The sequence below is a fragment of the Phyllopteryx taeniolatus genome, chromosome 7 (genome assembly GCF_024500385.1).
Source record: "Phyllopteryx taeniolatus isolate TA_2022b chromosome 7, UOR_Ptae_1.2, whole genome shotgun sequence".
Classification (NCBI taxonomy): Eukaryota; Metazoa; Chordata; class Actinopteri; order Syngnathiformes; family Syngnathidae; genus Phyllopteryx; species Phyllopteryx taeniolatus.
The window spans coordinates 9,971,347-9,987,786 of record NC_084508.1 but is presented as its reverse complement, the minus strand read 5'-3'; the positions used below and the strand labels follow the sequence as shown (position 1 = coordinate 9,987,786).

The following is a 16,440-nucleotide window of genomic DNA, read 5'->3' as shown; positions in this document are numbered from 1 at the left end:
TGTGTACATTTGCGGATGTCGAACCGCGAATATGGGCAGTCCACCCAGCCTAGTCGCTGTTTTTGTGCTCGTAATGCCAGGTTTAGAATGAAAATATCAGTTTGGCGCCACCTGGTGGCATTTTGGTGCCAAGTACCGATGTTGAACTGAAGGGAGGAGCTTCATTTAGTCAGGCCATAGCAAAAGTGTTTTGCCACCAGAGCTGCAATGTTGGTGGGAGCACAGATTAGAGTTAAACACAGCATTAGCATCGATTAAACGGCAGAACAACACTCTAAATAACATTGGATGATAGTCACTAGCATAGCCGCCATCCCCGGAAAAACCCAGATGAACATTAATCCATAATTAATATGAGGTTTACGGCGTTGAGAGTTTGAACCTGAAAATGATTATTTCCATTGGTAAAATGTATTCAACATTGGAACAAATCAGAAGTGTTGAACAGATAGTGCTGGACCTTGGAGGTTCCCCAGTATTAGAATGTGCAGGATCACAATAAATGCAGATGTGATTCCACATGAGCAGTGATGGGAAAGCAGTGGAAAACGTTTAGTCCCAAATGAGTAAGGTCTTGTTTCTCAGCTTCAGAAATTTCAACAGTAACGTTTGAGGCCAGATCAGACACGATGCCAAATTGATGTTGATTGTCACGGTTGGTGACTTTTGTACGACAAGATTTAGGACTTGGGGAGAAGAACAAAAACGAGTGCGCTTGTAAACCTGCCACAATCTCTGAACTCTCCATCGTAGCCTGGTTGGGTCTCAAGCGATCACTCTGGAACTCAAGTCCAGATGCTCGTGGCATCATTTATTTTCTTTATGATAGGAAAGTTAAATATGCCTCAGGAATATGATGGAAATAGATCGGAAGAATAAACAACCATCACCGGCTTTCTCACAACTGCTTTTGTAACGTCTGGGAACACTTGTTCCAAAAAAAATTAATAAATAAAACTAAAAAAATGCGCGCGCGTGTTTTTATGTCCCTGTAAGGACCAATACGAATAATAAACCTAAGCGTGAGGACAGTTTTAGAAAGTGAGGACATTTAAGGCCTTAGTGTCACAATGGGGCTTTTGTTTTCATTTCAAGGGTAGATGTTGGCATTGACATTAACAGTTATGGCATTCGGCTCATGCCATGTCACTGACTTATTAATGTGTCCTATTAGGAAGTTATATTACCATTTCCTGTCATACAACATGATGGCCTATAGCCTAACATGTCTGCCTCTCAGTTCTGAGGTTTGGGGTTTGAATCTGGCCACACACCTTTCCGTGTAGAACTCAAGATTGTTGGCATTTTAACGGAGCTCAGCTGACTCGTATGTGTAGTTCAAATTTGCTAGTAATTGGAAATAATAACTTTGCCGAATCTGCTGTTGAAAAGCCCGTGGAAATGGACAAAATTACCTAAAAATGTAAGAAAAGTCATAATCTTATGAGAATAAATCCATCTTTTTGATTTCAAAACAAAAATCCTTTTTTAAGTTGTATATTTTTTTATTAAAAATGCAGAGTATTTTTACAAAAAAAAGTGCATTTTCAGAAAAAGTTACATTTTGATTCTATGTGATTTTCGGGGGAAAAAAATCTATTTCTGAGGAAAAAACTTTAGTCTCACAGAAAACATATTTTAGAGAAAACTTGCATATTTTGGTATTTTTATTTTTTCTTCGTTGTATTTTTGGGGGGGGGGGGAATTATATACAGTATATATATATATATATATAGTTTCGCTAAAATTGTGTTTTAAAGGACATAGTTATATATATATATATTTTAGAGAAGGAAGTTTTATATTTTGATGAAAATACTTCAGCTTCAGGGAGCTACAAGAGTTCACGGCAGCAACCGCTGCCAAAAGCACATTTTCACCAGGATGACGACGCCTGCAAAATTCAGTGAGGTTTTGACTTAGTCAAAGACCTCAAAATGGAATACCCAGGGAAACGGGATGGGGAGAACACGCAAACTCCACACAGAAGCGCCTGAGTCGGGATTCAAACCCCAAACCACTTGACTGCGAGGCAGACGTGATTTCCACTATTTCACTCTGCTCAGTGCTAGAGGACTCTGCATCTTTTTGCACCATTGTCAAAAAAAAAGTCTACTGGCATTAGCAGATAACTATTAACCCTTTATTGCTCAGTGACTGTTTTTTTTTTTTGTCAATGTCTTTCTGTCTCCAAAGTGTTGTCTGTCAATTGACTGTCTGTTGTCGTACTAGAGCGGCTCCAACTACCGGAGACAAATTGCTCGTGTGTTTTTTGGACATATTTGGCAAAATAAAGATGATTCTGATATGACCCAAAATTGGTTAGTAATTATAAATTACTGAATTTTTTTATTTATGTATTTATTTATTTTATTTTTTAGTAAATGGACGACATCTGCGATGTGTGTGGTGTTTTTTTTTTTTTTTTTTTTTTTTGCATCCCATTTAATAATCTATCTTATTAAGAATGTCTGGTCCTTCCATTTTTAAAAATTGATGAGTCATTGCAACCATGGGAAGGGCGTGCGCATGTCTTGGAATAAGACACATCATCAGCGGATCATTCCTTCGTGTCAACGCTCATTACGTCAGACAGATGGTACCATTTATGTCCCAACCGTTTATGAACGCCTTCTGTTCCCTGCAGACTTTTCCCATGAAGGAAATGTTGCTCATTACCGCAATTTCGTGCGAAAACAGTTTGCTTGTTTGCGTAAACCATTAGCGTCTCTCCTTCACTGCAGCTCAGCTGCACCACAGCACATTAAACATCCGTCCATCCGTTTTCTATCACAGCGGTTCTCAAACTGGGGTACCTAGGGGTCCTTGAGCTGTTAATTATTTCATGTCATTAAAAAAAAAAAAAAAATAATAATAATAATCCATAATGCAATACAACAAACATACTGCAGGGGAGTTAACCACTGCACCGTCAATGACTTCCACAAAACATTCCTCTGTTATGATGTATCTTTTTCGGGGAAGTTTACATCATTCTGCCTGTGTCAGACAAGCATTCACTCTACTTGTTATTCCCCTTCACACAGAGCTGCAAAAATGACTCAAAACGCTGCAATATGCATGCCAATATTAGTCCAAGATTTTGACTACTGCCTTTAACGATTCATATATTTCATAAATTGGTTTACAATTTGCCGTATGTCCAGTACAGTAATTCCCCGCTGAATCACAGTTCAGCTGTCATGGTCAGGTTGTATCACAGATTTTTCTGTTAAACATGTAAACAAATGTGTGTTGAAATGCATTTACAATGTGTTTGAAACGTGTATTCAAATAACGTGATTATAGCAAGCGTAAGGATTTTCATGGTGAATAGAGAAGGAATTCATATATTGACTATGAACTAAGCAGAGGCCTCCTTTTGAGAGGAACATGAATATCCTTGAGAATAGTTGGATTTTGTTTCATTGTTTCATTTTTTTTTTTTTTTTTGGGGGGGGCAAATGCAGTAGGCTACGTACATTGACTGATTGGCACCACACAAAAACAAACAAAAGCTTCTGTGCCCAGCCAAGACCGCAACCACCAAGTATTTTTGTTTCGATTGATCATACAAGATAGAGACCGTTAATGCTGTTTCCTGCACACAGAGCCACTTCATTCCGATCTTTGTGCCAAGCTAAGCTAACCGGCGGCTGGCTTTGGCAAGAGAGTAAAACATACAGTAAACCAAACACGGACGAGGGACGCAACTACGTGCTTTGTTGCTGTACTTGAGTAGATTTTTCAGGTATCTGGACTTAAGTATTTATTCGTCTGACCATTTCTTTGTCACTAGTTGACTTTACTACTCCGCATTGATGTTTAACACTTGAAGTCAAGTGTTTTGGCATCTTGTTTTCCAATTGGCCAATTTACAGAGGACTTCTGAAAGAAACTGAAAGTGAAATTTGCGTTGGTGTACAACGCTAACATGAGTATATTATACTGCACATGCATTTCACAAATATTTTACCAAAAATGAAACCTGTAGCCAGTGGAGCCTTAATTGGTTTTTATATACAGCAGCACTTTGAAACAATAGACGATGCCTTTATCACAACTTGATTGGGTTACTGTAATGCAATTTACTTTGGAGTCAGCCAGCCCTCCCTCCCTCAAACATCTCCAGTGGGTCCAAAATACTGCTGCTCATCGATTAACTAGAACAAGTTCAATGGCGCACATAACTCCTATTTTGGCCTGCCTCCACTGGCTGTCTCTGCACTTTAGAGTGCATTTTCAAATTGTGCTATTTGTCTTTGAATCTCTGAATGGTCTCACAAACACGCCTAAAAAGTTAAGTTCGCAAAGTTAAGGGACCACAACATGCACCCGTGCAATGTGTGCAGAAGTATTTTTGTGTTGTTGTGCCAAGTTATCAAAATGAATATTGTACAGTCTATAATTGACATTTTTACTTTGGTTAAAGAACATTTCAAAGTCTGCAGTTTTTTGCTTTGACTTACAGGGGTTACCTTTTATTTATTTATTTATTATTACTATTTTATAAACAAGTGCTGTATCTGAACTTTTCCAAAGTCTAGAATGTGAATACTTTTGCCACCTCTTGATCTCACTGTTGTGGTGCAAAACGGTCAAATATCGCCTCTAAACTCTGTGAAACTTTTGAAAAGATCTTGTGCTGACCTATGCAGGATCCTAGGCCAACATGTAACCCTGCTAAGAGAGTCTGTGGTCGAGTAATGTGTGCTTGTGAATGAAAATGACTGCTGAATGTGCACTAGCTGGCTAACGGCGTCGAACTAACCACACCGTATGATGCAATGCAGCACATAAAAAGTGGCTTGATAGAGATCTGCAGGGCTGTTGTGCGCATTGAACCAGTAACAACAGTAAGACAGGGAGACTATCCGAAAAGCCGCCCGGCTCCACACACACGCGGACCCAAATAAAAGCTAAAAACACACACTTCACATCGCATTAGATGGGGACACTGTGACAGCTGGGCAAAACACATCCACTCCACCGGAGGAGTGACTCGATGCTTTAGAAATCCATGTGACCCTGTACATACGCTAACATCTATCATTTTGTTTAAGTGCATTTGCAATTTTACTCATAAGAAGGTTGTACATTTTTACTCTGTAGAATGAAGTTTGTGGTTGCCTACACTGCAAAAGCCGGGCTTTAAAAACATTTTTTGAAATATTACAGGGGCCTTGAGATACGAGTTGGATTTTTTTCGTGACCACGCTCATATCTCAAATCACTCGTATTCCATTGAAATGACCTAATGTATTGCAAATGAATTTGCTGGCCGCAAATCTACGGCTCTCGGACACCCAGGGTCCCAAGACCCTAGTTTGAGAACCACTGAGACACTGAGTACTCCACCACACTGTCCTCTCTCCTTTGTAATGTTACTACTTTTCATATATCCAGATTGTTCGACTATTCTCCATTTCTGTTCTGTCTCTTTTCTGTCCGGCTGCATTTTTGAATAAACGTCACAATATCAACAACCACATAGGGAGTATTTCAAACTGTCCTGTTGTGCCACCATTCTGCATGACCATACAGCTGAACAGAACAGGTCTTTAAAAAAAAAAACTGGCCTATGTGCTTGGACAGAGTCGCTGGGATGGTTTAAAATCTTTTGAGGCACATCTGTGGGACATATGCTGCTCTGGACAACGCATCCTCTCGCACAAAGGTGCGAGCGAGGAGTGCGTGGCCTCGCTGCGCTGCAGTCCACCAGTGTTTATGAGACCGCCACATGACGGTGCGGTCCACGGTCCATTACGAAGATCACAGCGACACTCCTTCACCTCCCACCTCGTCCGGCCGCTCCTCTGGCCGCATTTGTCCTCCTGGCAGCGTGCAGAGGCGAAGGCCCGTGGACGCCACACGGCTGGCTGTGATGGCCCTGAGTGTTTACAGAGAGGGAAGTGAACAAGGGCGAGGAGAGAGGTCATATCGCACGGTGGGAATGTGGCAGGAAAATAAACGGAGCCAACAACACCGCACCAGATTCCAGGTCTCGTCAAGGTTTATGCGCGTTCTGTAAAAACACTGAGCGATTGTCTTCACTTGACATTGCCCTTTTCCGACGAGAAAGGCAAAAGTACTCATCCTCTGTTTTTAAGTAGAAGTACAGATACTGTACTTGTCTAAAAAGGCTCTAGTTAAAGTAGAACTACTGATTTAACTCTTATGTAAAAGTAAAAACAAGGTACATACTCCAAAGTAACTTAAAGACCATGTAAAGTCATTTCTATGTTGTGTTTCAATATGTTTGAAGATAAGTGCTGAAAACTTGCAAAGACTGAGAACAATTTTGTACTGAGTTGTTGACCTATAGAGTTAAACTCTTTTTCACCCTCTCAGTTGTCTGGATTTTTTTGGTGCGGGGATAAAAAATTAAGTCCAAGTACGCAATTGGTGCACGAAGCAAGGCGATGGTGATTTAGACAGCTCCACTGCTGGTCTGCGAGCCCGCTAGTTGTTAGTAGCTAGTAGCCAGATCGGGTTAGGGTTCGTGGACCAGCATTGGGTCCGTCCAATACTCCACAGCCTTGCTCCATGCGCCGTGCCAAAATCATATAACAGACATTTCATAGAAAGTTAACTGGTATTACATTAGCTAGCGTGCGAGATAACAAGCTAGCGAGCTCGCTAGACTGGCAGCGGGGTCGTCTAATACATCAGCGTCTCATTCTGTGTTGTGTTGTGTCAGGGAAAGTTAATTGTTTATTAAACACAGCAGCACACGTTGCTCAGCCTTGTAGCTGACTACAAACATTTGAGCACAAACTATAAGAGCCTAATTGATTGATAGCTGAAAAATGAGCGGGCCATGTTTTCAACACATTCAGTGGACACGCCTAAAGCATTTGAAAGCCTGGAGGAGGGCTCTATTTTGCGTGAGACTCATTTTATATACCGTAATTTCTCGTATATAATGCACACTTTTTCCCCAAAAAATTTGTCAAAAGTCATTTTGACAATGTGCATTATACATAGGTATAGGGGCAAATGGGAAAAACTTTCACATTTTATAAATGTATGCCCCCATCTCGTGGTTATGAAAAAGCTGTACATTTTCATTCCAAAATGCCACCGCCACCTAAAAAAGTGTAGCCTACACTTTAATTCCGATATGACTGCATATATGTACAGTTGTGCTCATATGTTTACATACCCTGGCAGAATTTGTGAAATATTGTTGTTGTTTTTTTAAATATGACTGATGACTGAACAACAACCATCATTCATTTCTTTATGGTTATGTTTTGTTTAATGATAATGCTTTTCTGAAATGCTTGACCATTTCATTTGAATCCCATTAAAATAAAATGAAATGTGTTTCGCCTGGTCCTTCATGTTTTCTTTAAAGAATTATACCCATCTTACAAATTCTGCCTGGGTAATCAAACATATGAGCACAAATGTGTGTTTTCTAATTTACTTAATAAAAGTAGGGCTGTGAATTTCAAAATAAGAGCAAGTAAATTAAAAAAAGGGTTACGTGTTCAAATAAAGTGCTTAACGTCAGAATAACTCTTTGGAAAAGAAACTAACAAAATACAGATAATACTTCATGTTTTGATCATATGGGTAGAAGCAAAATCATGCATTGTAAAAAAAATGCATTATACATAGGTAGAAGGGTTTTCCAGAATTTTGAGGTCAACTTTGGGGGTGCGTATTATACATGGGTGCACATTATACACGATAAATTACGGTACTACATATTTTTCTATTCATTCATGTTTGGCAGGCCTGTTAACAATACTCTTCTCTGTTATGTGCAAGTTTCTAAAACATTTTATTTTCACTTTTCAGAGATTTTAAGTACAAAAGTGAGAATAAATTGTAACTGTCACTTACAGTATATGCAACGCCGGGGAGGCAAAAGCACTCACACAAAGTACAGATACTTGTGTTAAAAAAGAGTTAGAAGTACTGACTCAACTCCTTCAGTAAAAGTAATAAAAAGTACGGACTCCTAATTGTACTTACATCCAAAAGTAAATAAATGAATTTTTAACATCACTTATACAGTATACAAAAGTACTCACACTATGTACTTAAGTAGTACAGATATTTGTTTGAAAAATGACTCTTGTAAAGGTAGAAGTACTGATTCAACTCCTTTATTAAAGTAAAAAAAAGAAATACAGACTATGAAATGTACTTCAGTACAAAAGTAAAAATTAATTTTTATAATTATTTTATTTGTTTTATTTGTTATCAATTACAGTACATACAATATGGCAAAAGTACTCACACTTGTGTAAAAAAAAAAACAAAACAAAAAAAGATTGTGGTACTAATTCAACTCCTTTATGTAAGTAAAAGTATTAAGGTACAGACTCTAAAATGTTCTTATGTTCAAAGTACAATTGTTTTTTGTTTCTTTTTTTAAAGTTATAAAATGTTTGTATTTAATGACCGCCAACCACTGAGCCGACCTAACACATATGCACACATTGCTACTACCTTGCCCTCTACTTGGACCTTTGTGCGGTTTTCCCTTGTGTCTACACCAAACCGTCTAACAGGAAACTGAGCACATGTCGAAAATCCATTACTTTATACAGCCGCTGCCAGCCCCGAGACACATGGTTCTAAAACAGAGTTACAACCTTCATATAATCTGAGCTAGAACTGGCAAATGAGTTGGGCATTGTGCAGTTCTATGTGTGTTTTGGCTGCGGTCTACATTATTTCAACGTCAACCCAGCTCCATCCAGGTTGGTCAGAATGAAATTACTGTAGATTAGAAATTTCCAAAAAGGCTTACGTGCTTTAGTGACTTCATGTTTTCTCTGCAGCTCTCACCCAAATGGACTTGTTTGAAATGGAAGAAGTCCAAAAGATAGAGACACAGCGCCAAAGTGGACTGGAGACAGTCAACCACAAAGGTACACACAATGTTCATGTTCTGCTTAGCTTTTGGCTTAGGCACGATAGTGGTTCCGTATAGTCGGATAGACGTTTCGGGGAAAAAAGAAAATTACAGATATTAGCCTAAGTCATGGGTGGAGAAACTAGATGTATGGGTGGTATTACAGTGGAAATAAAAGGTCTACACACCCCTGTTCAAAACCCACAAATCACGTGGGAAAACCAACGTTCAACTTTTTGGGCCAGAATTCCTAAAGGCATGTTTGGTGCAAAACCAACACTGCTCATCACCGAAAGAACACCATGGTGGTGGCAGCATTTTTTTTTTCAGCTGAAACTGCGGCCTTAGTCAAAGTGCAAGGAATGCTGAACAGTTTAAAAATGCAGTCAGTGTTAGCACAAAACCTTCAACCTTCTGCCAGAAAGTAAAAACATGTCAGGAAAAGCCTACTAGAACAGATGTACTTTATTCGGAGGCACGTTAAATGATGGCAAGTCAGCACACTCCCATTTAAGATAAGTTTGAATGTTATTGGTTAATTCTGAACACAATCGCATCCTCACTCGTAAGAGGGTGTGCACACTTGTGCAATCACAGTTGATTTTATTTCTTCCCGTCTCAAAAATTTTGTTGTACAGGTTTTAGTTCACAAATAGTGGAAGTAGTTTTCAAATGATTGAAATAATGGGGTGGGGAGGGGGGGGCAAATGAGGACACCGACAGGATGTGAGAAATGGGCAAGGCAGTGCTACTGATGAGTGGTGCGGTGGGATGTTTTTTATAGTGTCTAAACACCTGTACGAACCTGTGAGTTGATATGCTAATATAACCTGTGTTATTATTAGCGGTCCCACCACAAACAATTAAAGCCTACAGCGTGTCTAGTGAATGAACATCATATCGCATGCATGTTAGTCAACCGGTGTACGGAGTTGCTGAGTCGGCCCATTGAGAAAGGGTGCCCCGGCCCCCTCCACCCACAAGGTGGGCCAAGCCAGCGAGCCCATCCCGCGGGGGACCCAGCCAGGGGGACGTCACCCACTTCCCAGGACCCAAGGCGGTCCCAGAAGGAGGGGCACGGGTACCGACCACCGACCCCACACCGATGTTGAACGCCTGTCACGAGCAACGATGGGTGAGGGCGCCAGGAGAGGGGAGAGAAAGGTGGGCACCCCATCTCCCCGCGGCCCGACAACCAAACGGGGGGGCACAAGCCGAGATAAATGTGAATACCCACCATCCGCCCTATTACTATGGTTACCAGGTCCCCAACTGGCAACCATTGTCCCTTCTACCATGATTGTGTGTGATGGGGTGTCGTGCATTAAAATTGGGGAGACTGGTGGGGGTGAGACAAGACGGTCATGAGGCAATGATGAACCGCAACCATCACCCCCATCCATGCCAACCAGCTTCCCAAAGGATGTGCTAATGTATGTGGTGCGTTGAAAATCCGTGGAGGAAAAGCATGGCGGGCCAGAGAGCAGGCCGGAGTGCCGGAACACCTGGCCGAGTGTCCTCCCCAGCTCGACATTGCCCTACCCCAATGACGCGTGTATGACGTAAAATGAAATGATTTATCTTCAACACATTTTTAACATTCAAAAACCTGCCATTTGAACAGGGGTGTGCAGACTTTCTATATCCACTGCAGGATACTCACCCAAAAAATGTAATTTCATACTTGATGGTTGGGCAGGCAACAATTCAAAAGTCACTCATCAATAATAACTCTGTTGCTAACCAAACCAGCAGCACTTAAACAGTCATAATACCAATATTGAGACTTACTGCATGTGACAAACAAGTTCCCTGGCGGTGGTCTTGACAATTCACAAACGTTACAGCCTTTAGTAACTAACAACCTACAAAGATGTGGACTATGTGTTAAGATGGTAAATTGATTAACGACAATTTTCAAAGCTGAGCGACCGGTGAGAGAAGTGATGTAATGTCACACAGCCGGCTTCCGCTCGGGGGTCATATGATAGCGGGGATGGGGGGTGCCAGTCGTGGCGGTGGATCCAAACAGACGTGGACTTGTGTGCACGCGTGGCCGGTGAAAGGCCCGAGTGTCTGGGGCGTCACCGACTTAATGACAACACTTACTGGTCTGATTCATGCGCAGGTTTCTTGGACCTTTTTTTGAAAAACAACACGCGAGGGAATCCGAGCAAACAGAGAATCGGTTGTGTCGCCGAGATCGGAGGCCAACATTTTTGGCGTTCACGTTTTGGCCCGCTTTGATCCAAAATAGAATTCTGCTCTGCTATACAGAATCAACTCCTTTCCAAATAAAAAGGGGGGGGAAAAAATGAACACTTTTAAGCCAACACAGCTGTGTTTGAAGGGACTTAAGCCCAAAAATGGCAAATGTAGCCCAGGAAAGAAGCGGTTGGGCCGGAGAACCACAGCGAAGAGGGTGATGCAGGGGTTGGAGGCTGGACAGAAACTAAAACTGGATCGGGCACTACTACTTATAACTTTCCACCAGTTTACTTTTATGTGAGTGTCCCACAGGAAGTGCCCTGTGCTGTTTCCGCAAAGTCTTCTTGTTCTTCTCGGGCCAAATCCAAAATAAATATTAATAAATCAAGAGAACATTACAGAATGTTGCCAGGAATGAAGAAAAGTGACATGAGACTTTATCATTGCAGACAGGCGTTCGGAACTGTCGGGAACATTTGAATTTTTTGCAACATTCTTACTTGTCACAGTGTGTGAACCACGAGCCATCGTTGGGCCAATCGTTTGCTTTGACTTGCGAGCAAGAATTTGAGATAAGAGCACTTTATGGTGGTAGTGAACTCAACTCATTTCACAAGAAACAGCAGATAATGAACATTTCTTAAAAAAAAAAAATGAGGCTTCAAGCTGTTTCTTGCCACCCAGAATTACATTTACTCTCAAACTAAATAAAAAACAATAAGAATTAGACTTTGTGAATTTTATACAAAAACATAGCTTTGCCTTGTTAACTCTGTTTAGCTTCATGCGAACAAACAATGCAAAACACCATAGATGGGCTAATGAATAGCATCAGTGTTGTGGTGTTATAACTCTTGAAGCAATGATTTGAGCAACACATGTAGACAGATAATATAACAATACTCACAGCAGGTATATAATTGTTATCCTCTGCCAAAAAGGACTAATATCACTGCAGCTTACTGAGAAGCTGTGACCGTCTCCATGTCTATCCATATGTCTGTATTATACTGCCCCCAGGTGGCCAATGCTTGCACACCAGAAGTAGCAGCACAATGTCCACTGGATTGCAGCAAAAAATGTGACAAAACATGTTAAGTTGTTCCATTCTGTTTAATTCTCATTACTGCATGTTCTTTATAAAGTAAATTATTAGAGAGTTCTATTTATTAAAAACATAGCTACAAGAATGTTTATTGTTTTTTGGGGAGAGGCTGGGACAGATTAATGGCATTTCCATTCATTTCCACAAAGTCAAAAAAATCCACCCTTAGTCTTGGAACATAATACAACACACATTATTCAGAGTAGAAAATAATACAACGAGTCAAAATAATTGACAAAATCAAAATAGTTGACTGCACAGTCAGTCATGCAAGGCAACATGTACCGACACCATTGATTATCTTATAAATGCAAGTCATGTGAGCACTCCTCTCGCAGGCTATTCGTAATAATCACCACCTTGCACAACAGAAATAAATACAATTACTCAAAATAATCCATAAAAAAAAAATATATATATATATATATTTCGAGTCCATTGCACACTGAGTCACGCATGAGCAGGTGGACACATACTATCTTATAATTAACATGAGTGCTCCTCATGCCAGTTATCCAGAATAACCGCCACCTTGCACAATAGAAATAAATCTGACAAATCTTAAAGGATTTATAGCCTCTTTCCATCACTTGTTTTAATGCGATTGTTTGCCCGCAGCAGCCATTTTGTGCTTTGACTGGCTCAAGAGCGACATTGTTTTGTTCTGAAACAATCTCCTCTCATGATTCAGATCCTGTGTTCCACAAACCACTGCCCAGGCATCTGATATTAAGTGTGGTGAGTTCAGGCACTTGATGCAGTACAATACATGGAAACCCAAGTCTCCTGAGTCCTGTCATGTGGCCTTTGAATCTCGCTGTTGACTTATTATTGCGGCGAAAACCGCAAGTCTGGCCTGCATCAGTGGTGATGAGTACTTGCAGGTCTCACTTTTTTGAGCTGCACGATGTCTGTGATATGCTTTCATCAAATTACCCCAAGGATCAGGAATTATTTCTTATTTCTTGTCTAGCTGAAATCAACCCGTTGTCTCATGCAAGTGAGCCAGCCCTCACCCCGCCCCATGTCCCGCTGCTCCAATGAGGAGTCCGTTAAAACAACCAAATAGTTGTTTGAAATGAAAATAAAACGTGTTTACCTTAATGCTAACAAACAATGCAAAGCGCCATAGGTGGGCTAACGAATACCATCTATGTAGCAGTGTTATAAGATTTTGAGCAACGGATATTTGAATGCAAACAGCGGAGTCGCACGCAGGCAGATGATATAACAATACTCACGGGCAGATAATCTTCATCCTCTGCAAACAATGACGGATATTATTTACTGAGGCGTGATCGTCTCCATGTTTAATAGTATGTCTGTATTGTACTAGCCCCTAGTGGCCAAGATGCGTTCATCAGAAGGAGCAGCGCAATGTCCATTGAATTAAAGCAAAAAATGTGGCAAAAATAGTTGAAATATTTACATTTTATTTAATTATGTCATTATTGTATGATTTAACAAAGTGTGTTTTTGAGGAGGCTGGAATGGATACATGGCATTTCCACTTATTTGAATGGTGAAAGATGATTTGATGTGAGTTTTTTTTTTTTTTTTAGTTACAAGTGTGGTCAAGGAATGAATTAAAGACACCACTGTGTACTTCAATCTATGCTCCCAAAACATTAAAATATAATTTCAAAGCCATCTTCCAACATTACCCCAAAAATTAACAGATGATTTGATATAGAAAAAAAATGGAAGAGTGCGTGTACATGGCCAAGACTCTCCCTTTTACTAACAACCCTGGTTAAACTTAGCTCCTCCCCGACGTCCAAAGATGGTCTCTTAGTCGAGATGCATCACCTCAACATATTTCCTTGAAACCAGTACTGCTTTACTATTTAGCCCAGGCTTTGGCGCCACCTTGTGGCATTTAAGAGCCCAAAAATATGCAAAGATTCCTGTCATAAGTGAGTTTTATTGTTAAATGCTAAGGATAAGAGAAGTTAAGGATCAGTTATTATGTACACAATTGTAGATGACAAACTGAAGCAAAATTTTGTCATTACATCTAAATATTTTCTTAATGCACTTATTTTGTTTTGCATTCAAACAAAGGGGAAATTTTGTATTGACATCAAATTAGGCTGTATGTGACCCCCGGACTACAATGAGTTTGAAACCCCAGCGAGTCTAAACTGTGTGTATGTGGTGAATGGGCAAATCTACATAAGGCCCATCTTCCTGCGTTGGTTTGGCGACCCCGTTAATCTGTCACAAGCGCTGGGAGTCAGGCTATCTGACGATCGGCTGCCCCGCCGAGACACAAACATCCTGTTTGCACAGGGAGTGGGCAATGGGGAAAGCGCAGTGGAAATGGAAATGCTCCATTAATGGACCAGACTGGGAAGAGCGGCTGGAATGTCAGAGCAAATCGGCAGCGAAAGTCTCGAAAAGGAGCTCGGAAAGTCACTCTCTGCCGGTGATATACTTACTGTAGGTTAGCAAGATCTGAACATAATAAGTGACCTTAGTGTGCATGCTGAAACACAAACATAGCTGACTGGGTATTGAAAATGACCCAAAATACACCTCCACAGTAGTGTTATTAGTAATCTGGAAAATTTGGAGCAGAAATATCACCACTACACCAATGATTCTTTTACATGATGGATTGCAGATTTCACAGAAAATGTTTGATGATGGAGACCAGGGAGAAACTTTACTATCCTGTACTGCCTTTCATTAACTCATAAACGTAGCAGCATCGCCCCCTTTTGGAAGTTTGCGAAGGCGTATTAGGGCTATGCTAAAAGGGGAAAAAAACAAAACATTTAAAGTCTTATGATAATAACGTTGTATTTTTTTTCAAGAATGTTTTTTTAACCAGAATAAAAATATAAAAAAGGGGGATATTATTAAATTCAATTTTTAAATATGACTTTGTTTCCTCATTAAAGTTTGACTTTAATCTCGTATTATTGTGACATTGACAAGCTTTATTCATGTAATATTCCTACTTTTTTTCCTCAAAAATACACACCATTTTCCTTTAAAAAAAACACACACATTTATTGTAATATTACTCATTTTTTCCTTAAATATTTACATTTTATCTAGGGAAAACAATTATTGGAACATTATGAACATTCCCCCCCAGGAAAAAAAAAATGCAACTTTATTCTTGGAGTATACTTTTTCTTCACGGTGACCCTTATATTCCATTAGTTTAAAATTGGTAATAATCCAAAAGTAATATAAAAAGAGTTAAATGAAATTAGAATTTAAAAAAATATATCTTTATTTTCATAACATTCCTTTTACTATTGTTGATTTGCCGAATACTCTTTTGTAATTTTCTGTTTAAACTGCAACCAGGATGTAATTGGTAGAGCAGCAAATTCCATCCTCATACTTTTCTGCCCCCATTATTCTAAACCAAATTGACCTTGTATTGTGTACAAACTATCTGATTCCGGACAATTCCATTTGTATTGTTTTTATTTCAATTCCATTGCGGCCTTGTGTGTACTATAATGTCATGATGTCACAAGGTAGGCTGTAGTAGTTGGTGTGAGTCAGCTGATGATCATATGAAGTGGAGTAATGTTGACCGGTCACCAAACACAAAAACTGGAAGTCTGCAAAAAAAAAAAAAAAAAAAAAAAAAAAAAAGAGGAAATATGTATACAGAGTACTGTGTAACCTCTGTTTAACATGCCACGCCTCAACTTAATGTTGCCATTTGAATATATCATTTCAGTCCACTTTATTCCTCAAATGAAGTCAAATTTATTTTCATAGCCCTTCATCACAAAAGGTCACACAAGGAGTAGACCGCATGTATGGGATCGCAATTTTGGTCGACAGGTGTGACCACTTGGTGGTTGTGATATTAAGTTCAGTCTGGGAGAAAAACAACATCATTGGAACCTAGTATGACCTGCTATTGTTTTTATTGCATCTTCTAAAAAGTAATAAAAAGGACAGAAGTGAAAAAACCTATTCATCACACCATAAACGCACGGGGAACCGTTTAATTTACCACAGATCAAATGTGCGAAGTGAGAAGTCAACCTTTTTTTGTTTTCTTTTCCTTTTTCTAAAGGGACAACAGCCTGATTTATTTTGCAAGCAGTGGAGTCTACACTTACTGGCTGTTCGAAATAACATCGCAGTGCTGTTTTTCTCCCCTTTGAAGCAACATAATCACTCTTTAAGTTGAGTGAGACACAAGTCACTTGAAATTATACAGTATTTGGCACAAGGGCATGTACGTAAGTGGCCTGTTGTTTGAATATGAGAT

At 39.8% G+C, this 16,440-nt stretch overlaps 1 long non-coding RNA gene across 1 annotated transcript; it reads left to right on the top strand.

Annotated features, from left to right (window-relative positions):
- The first annotated feature begins 8,563 nt into the window (after nt 1-8,563).
- Nucleotides 8,564-16,440, top strand: LOC133480436 (uncharacterized). The gene is made up of 3 exons (XR_009789264.1): nt 8,564-8,720; nt 8,802-8,891; nt 16,243-16,440. It is a non-coding gene; the product is annotated as an uncharacterized LOC133480436 (long non-coding RNA).